Source organism: Dasypus novemcinctus, chromosome 16, assembly GCF_030445035.2.
Source record: "Dasypus novemcinctus isolate mDasNov1 chromosome 16, mDasNov1.1.hap2, whole genome shotgun sequence".
NCBI lineage: Eukaryota > Metazoa > Chordata > Mammalia > Cingulata > Dasypodidae > Dasypus > Dasypus novemcinctus.
The window spans coordinates 59,078,920-59,085,420 of NC_080688.1; the positions used below are offsets into that span (position 1 = coordinate 59,078,920).

The 6,501-nt window shown below is 40.6% G+C and overlaps 1 pseudogene; it reads left to right on the forward strand.

Annotated features, from left to right (window-relative positions):
* Positions 1-231: 231 nt before the first annotated feature.
* Positions 232-2,676, forward strand: LOC101413748 (tetraspanin-31-like; annotated as a pseudogene).
* The last annotated feature ends 3,825 nt before the right edge of the window (positions 2,677-6,501 follow it).

Below are 6,501 nucleotides of genomic sequence, written 5' to 3' on the forward strand. Positions count from 1 at the left end.
TCCTTTCTTCTGCTTCCTCAAATCTGCTATTACAGTTTCCAATGTTTTTTTTCAATTTCATTTATTATGCCTTTCATTCCCATAAGATCTGGTATTTTTCTATATATGCTTTCAAATTCTCCTTTGTGCTCATCCAATGTCTTCTTAATATCTTTAATCTCTTTAGCTATCTCATTGAATTTATTAAGGAGATTTGTTTGAACATCTATGATTAGTTGTCTCAATTCCTTTATGTCATCTGGAGGCTTATCTTGTTCCTTTGACTGAGCCATAGCTTCCTGTTTCTTGGTGTGGGTTGTAATTTTTTGTTGGTGTCTTCACATTTGGCTTACTAGAGTATTTATTCTGGGTGCAGTTTTCCTCTTTTATTTAGGAATTCCTATAATTTCTCCCTTGCTGGATGTGCACTAGGAACCATGGATGTAGTTGGTGCTATAAGCTCTGGAGGCTTAAACTGCCCTCATTACTTCAAGGACTGATGAAATTTCTCCCAACATTCTCCTTTACCAGGAGTAGGGACAGAGTCACAGCCATGTGGAATAATCCAAGTCATGCAGGCCTAGACTGTAATTGCCTAGAGAGACTGATGAAGCTTCACAGCCTTTTCTCCCCTGCCTGGGGCAGGGATGGAACTGCAGGTGTGGGCAGCAATCTATGCAGTGTGTGTCCAAGATGACTGCAGTTGCCCCAGTAGACTTCCAATTATTCAGTCTGTGCCAGCCAAATGTACCTACAGTTACCTGGATAGGCTAGTACAGGTCCCATCATCCTCCTCCCTGCCAGAGGTGGGGCTGAAGCCTAGTCTAGGGCTGCAGGCCAATCTGGGTGAAAGAAACTGTTTCCTACCATCACTGTGAATTTTGGTCAGCCTGGCTTCCCCTCATGCTGGGGGTGGAGTTAAAAATGGCAGCCACCAGCCTCTTTCTGACCTGCACATGTTCAAACTTTAGTTCTTTTTAGGGTTATACTTTAGCCAGCTGAATTTACTAATCAGTAGCTGAAATCAGTGTTCAATCGTCTCCTCCTCCCCTGTATTTGGGAAATGGAACTTCCAACTCCAGCCACAGAATAGCTCCTGGGGCAGCTTGTGCTCCCAATGTAGAATAATCACTGACCTCTGTGGCTTGGTCAGTAGTTTCCTGGAGAGGCTCGTGTAGGTCCCCTCAGCTTCCTCCCTGCCAAAGGTGGGGCTAGGGCTTTTGCTGGAGCTGCAGTCTGACCGGGGTGGAAAGAAGCCAGTCCCCATGAGCACTGTGGTTTTCAGTCAGTCCTGCTTCCCCTCATGCCAGGTGCAGAATTAAGACAGTGACTACTGGCCTCTTTCTGGCTTGGACAGGCTCAAACTTTAGCTGTTCCCAGGATTATACTTTAGCCCGCTGAATTTACTCATCAGTAGTTGAAGCTGGTGCCCAACTATCTCTTCCTCCCCCATTTTTGGGAAGTGGAGCTTTCAATTCCAGCCAACAGCTCTTGAGGTGGCTTGTGCCTCCAGTGGAGGATGGGCACCAGCCTCCAGGTCATGGAGTGCTCTACTTATGAGTCTTCTCTGCAGATGGACAATCTCCTCCTTCCATTTCTTCAAGGCTGTTCTGGTCTACTGGAGCCCCAACCAGGTGCTTCATCTAGCTATAGATAGTCTGGGTGTTTACTACCTGCCTTGTAGCAGGAGCTTACTCTAGGAACTCCTTATTCTGCCATCATCTTGCTGGTTGTCCCCACCTACATTAATTTTTAACGTCAATTTTCATGTTATATCAGTTTCATATTGCTGCAATAACATTGTATGAAAAACAACCACAAAGGTGTGTGTGTGTGTGTGTGTGTGTGTGAGGGGTGACAAATAGAAGGCTGCAGGCATAGAGCCCCAACCCTTCATTAGTTTCTGCCCAAATGGAGAGAAAGGATAGAATGAAGCTAAGGGGTTCCATTTTTATGTTTAGAGATTTCCTCTTCCCTGCCATCCCCTGACTGCATCCCTCCCATTTTGACCTCTGAAGGAAGTGTCCAAGGATGCTCCTGGTCTTAGTAGGTTCCCTCTTCATCCATCCCCAATTCAATTCTCTTTTTCTGCCCAAATCCCAGACCATGTGTGGCCCTTTGTCTGTGCTGCTTGCTAGGATTTTTCCGTGGTGTATCCTGTACTGACTTCATTCTCTGTTTCCCATAGTTGGTGGACTTGTTGCTCAGTGTAGTGGCTATTTGGAGTAAGGGCTTAGAACTGGTATCCAGCAAACACATCATCAGGGGAATCATTACTGTGGAAGTCTTCCATCTCCTCACTGTGGTGGCTGGACTGGTGAGTGCTTGGTTTTGTCTTCATCTTTCAATTTGGAATCTCTTGTTCATGTCTGGCTACTAACAGAAGCAAACAGACTGATGTCATCAATGCTTCTTGATGAAAAGACCAGAGATGAACTACAAAGAAATTTTAATTGCTGTAGCTTGTTCAACCTTGCAAACTTGTATAAACAAGATTATGATTTCTGTACTGCAATCTGAAGGAGCCAAAGCCCCACATGCCAGATGTATGGAGAAAAGTTTCTTAACCATTCAGATGAAGCCCTGAAAATCCTGGTTGGTGTTAGACTCTTCTTCAGGTTCACAGAGATTCTTGGTGTTTGGCTAGTATTTCAGGATCAAAAGGATCCTCAAGCCAACTTTACTGCCTTTCTATGAAACTTTGGATCCTTCTCAGTTCTTTCCTACTCTCTGCTCTCCAAAAGCTTTTTCTTCCTCCCTTAGTGAAGTCCTAGGATCATTTGTCCTTTTTGTTTGGGGGAAAGGAAAGTTTCTTCACCACATCCCCTAAAGCTGGTTGAACAGCTAAGCTTTAAGCCTTGACATGTTTTGGCAAGAGCAAGATTGTAGGAAAAAGGAAGAAAAACCTCCTCCCTCTCTTCCTAAATGGATATGGGAAACTGCTGGGAGTGCCGGGGATGGAACAAGGCCTGGCTCTGCTTCTCCTCTTCCTCCTTCCTATGCCAGAATACCTGATCACATCCTCACCTGGCTCCAAGGATAAATCAGGACCAGAACCAGAGAAACACACACTAAAGAATCTTTATTATACTAAGCAGCACTCAATTTAGGGCAGTTTATTAGATATAAAAATAAAAGCCACAATTCCATATTCAAAGAAGCAACCCATGTTCTTTTCGTTGTCAGCCAAGGAACTCCACTAAATGCCTGGACACTGTGCCTTAAGGATAGTCTTTAAGGTTCTGCAAGGAAATTCTTTCTTCAAGTGTTTTTTCCAGATCACACAATGGCAAAACCAAAGGAAGAAACATTTTTAGAAGACCGTAAACACACACACACACACAATGCCTTGGTGACATACAGGACATTTTTTGCTCATATAAAATGAGAATTGGCTATGTAGAATGGCTTGTCTTGGCTGGTTTTGCTCCCATGTCTGGTAGTTAGTTGGCCAAGGGGTGACTTGGCTCTATTTCACATGCTATAAACTGGTTCTCCAGGAACAAAATAAAATGCTCTGATTTGTAACATTTGCTGATTTCTGTAGTATTGATACCCAAACATAGCTGATTTCAAGTCACCAGTGACTTAATAAATGCTCATAAAATTCCTGAAAATTTAACAATCTAGTTTTGCAAGCCTGTTCAAATCAATTCCAGCACACTTTCTTAAATGACTCTCTCTTCTCGAGGATTAGCCTGGGCATGATTTCATGGTGTCAGCAGAGGTACAAAATGGAAAGTCCCAATTCATAAGCCATTTCAAGTCTTGCTTTACTTCATGTCTGCCACTTCCCATTGGCCAAAACAAGTGACATGGTAGATCGCAGTGTCAAGGGGTGGGATAAGTCACTCTGCTTACAGAGGTTGGGCTCTGCAATGCCACATGCAAATAATTTAGATACAGATTTGGAGGCATCAATGTAAGCTACCACACTTATGATTCTCAAATGGTATTTATTTAAAGAACCTGCTTTCTTTATTCATATGTTATTTTAAAACTAAGGGAAAATATCAAAAATGATCTCACAATTTGATAATATATATTCTTAGCAATCAGGATTATCGCTCTGATTCTTCAGTTTGGTGAAATAAGTTTGTCTGCATTTTTTTCCGTATACTCCACACATTCTCTTGCTGCTATGTGTTTGTAAACATGCAAGGAAATCCAGAAGTAGAAGTTGAAAATAATACCTGTTATGATTTTCTTAGCTTCAGATGGTAGATTTTTGTTCAGGTTTGAGGAAATCTTCTTGACGGCCCAACCTTCTTGTGATTGATTATGTTTAAGGAGTGGTAGTGAGAATGTTGGCACCTCTGATGAAAGAGGGAACATCTGGGATTACTTTCAGAGGAAATAAAATAGTAATGGTCCATTGAGGAGTGATTGTTCTCATTGATGATTTAATTATCTTCTGATGTCTAAATATTTAACAAACCCTGACTCAGTCTGAAACTCTCAACGAATCTAATTTTTTAAATTGGTTGTTGTTTTATGGCTAATGTCAATTTGGCCTCAGTTTGTCAAATAATCATGAACTAATTTTGTAAGTAGGATGGTCTGAACTGAGATTTAAGGCAATTACAAAAATATCACCTCCCAATGCTGTGACCTCTCATAATGGAACATTTCAGTAGAACTTTTACTTTACCTTTCTCCTCTCTTTTTTCCTGCTTCTCAGCCCTTCAGAAACACAGATGAACTCCTGAAATACCTGAGGAAAAAACCTGGCTATGCTTGATAACATGAGTTAAACTGGATGGGGGAAGTAGACTTGTCAAGCGGAATGTAATATAGAGTGATTCAAATACTCACAAGAGATTTTCAGTACTGAGCATGGAAAAACAAACAAAAGCAAAGTATGCCAGAAATTCAGTCAAAGAACACTTCAATTGTTCCTATGGAAAAGAAAACTGTATTATATATTACTAATCACTCCTGTCTATATTATACTACATACTATCTCCAGATGAAATCTCAATGACTTCAATAAGCAATCCTTTCATAATAAATAATAATAATAGTAATAGGTTGGTACTTCAAAGATGTGTCTATCAAAGCATCTTAGGGGAAGTGGTTATGGCTCAACTGATAAAGTGTCCACCTATCATATGGAGGGTCCAGTTTTTTGGTACCCAGGGACTCCTGACCCATGTGGTGAGCTGGCCCATGCACAGTACTGCCGTACACAAGAAGTGCCATGCCACACAGAGGTGTCCGCTGTGTAGGGGTGCCCCATGCACAAAGAATGCACCCTGCAAAGAGAGCTCCCCCACATGAAAAAGGTGTAACCCACCGAGGAGTGGCACCACACACATGGAGAGCTGATGCAGCAAGATGACATAACAACAACAAAAAAAAGCGACCCAGTTTCCCAGTGCTGCATGACAAGAATGCAAAGTGGACACAGAAGAAATGACAGTGAATGGACATAGAGAGCAGATATTGGGGGGGGGGGGGGGTAGGAGGAGGGGGAGAGGAAGGGGAGAGAAATAAAATAAAAAATTCTTTTTAAAAAAAGCATCCTAAAGAGCTTTTTTGCATTATTCAACTCACAGTTCGTTACTGGTTAAATAGTTTGCACTATGACTCTTTGTATTTTGTTTTACTGAATTTTATTTCATCCCCAATTGATAGATTTTAATTTTGTAGGTCCCATAAGTAATTCTGGTAATAGAGTTCATAGGATATAATTGATATAAAGTATTTCATTTAATTGCATTTGCAGAATTTACCATATGAATAAGATTATCTTCCATTAGGTCTACTTTTCTTACCAAGGACTCCTGTATTTCCTTGACATTTTATTTCATGTGCTGTTTATCAAAGAAATATTATTGAAAAATTGGTTCCACATGGCTCTTTGCCAATTCAGAATTCTACTTTTTTTTCAAGATCAACTCAGGTCCTACATCCTCTAGGAATATGTCCCTGTATAATTCAATTGTTTTTTTTTTTTTTTCTTTTTAAATTGTGAGAATACTTCTGTGATGTTTAAGTTCACATGTCAACTGGTTAGGTTATGGTGTTCAGTTATTTTGTCAAGTAACCACTGGCCTGATTGTTACTTTGAGGGTGTTTCTTGGGTTGAAATCATTAGTCAGTTGATTGAATCTATGGCTAATAACATCTACATTCAACAGAGGAGATTGACTTTAAAATGAGAGAAGTCACATCTAATTATTTGAAGGCCTTAAAGGAAGAAATGATGATTTTAGCAGTCAGAGAGAAAAATCTCTATCTATAATTCAGCCAGCCAGCTTCACCTGGGGAATTCATTGAAACTTTCATCAGTGTTCATAACTGGCAGCCTGACCTATGGAATTTGGATTTGCCTGTCCCATGATCATATGAGTCAATTCCTATAATAAATCTCATGATATTTACATAAATACATGTATCCTATCAGTCCTGTTTCTCTGCTGAACTTGGACTAATAAAGACTTTGGTACCAAGGATTGGTTCTTGAGAAAGAAAATCTTAAGGGTGAGATTTCTGGATGGATTCAGGGGATTTTGGAAT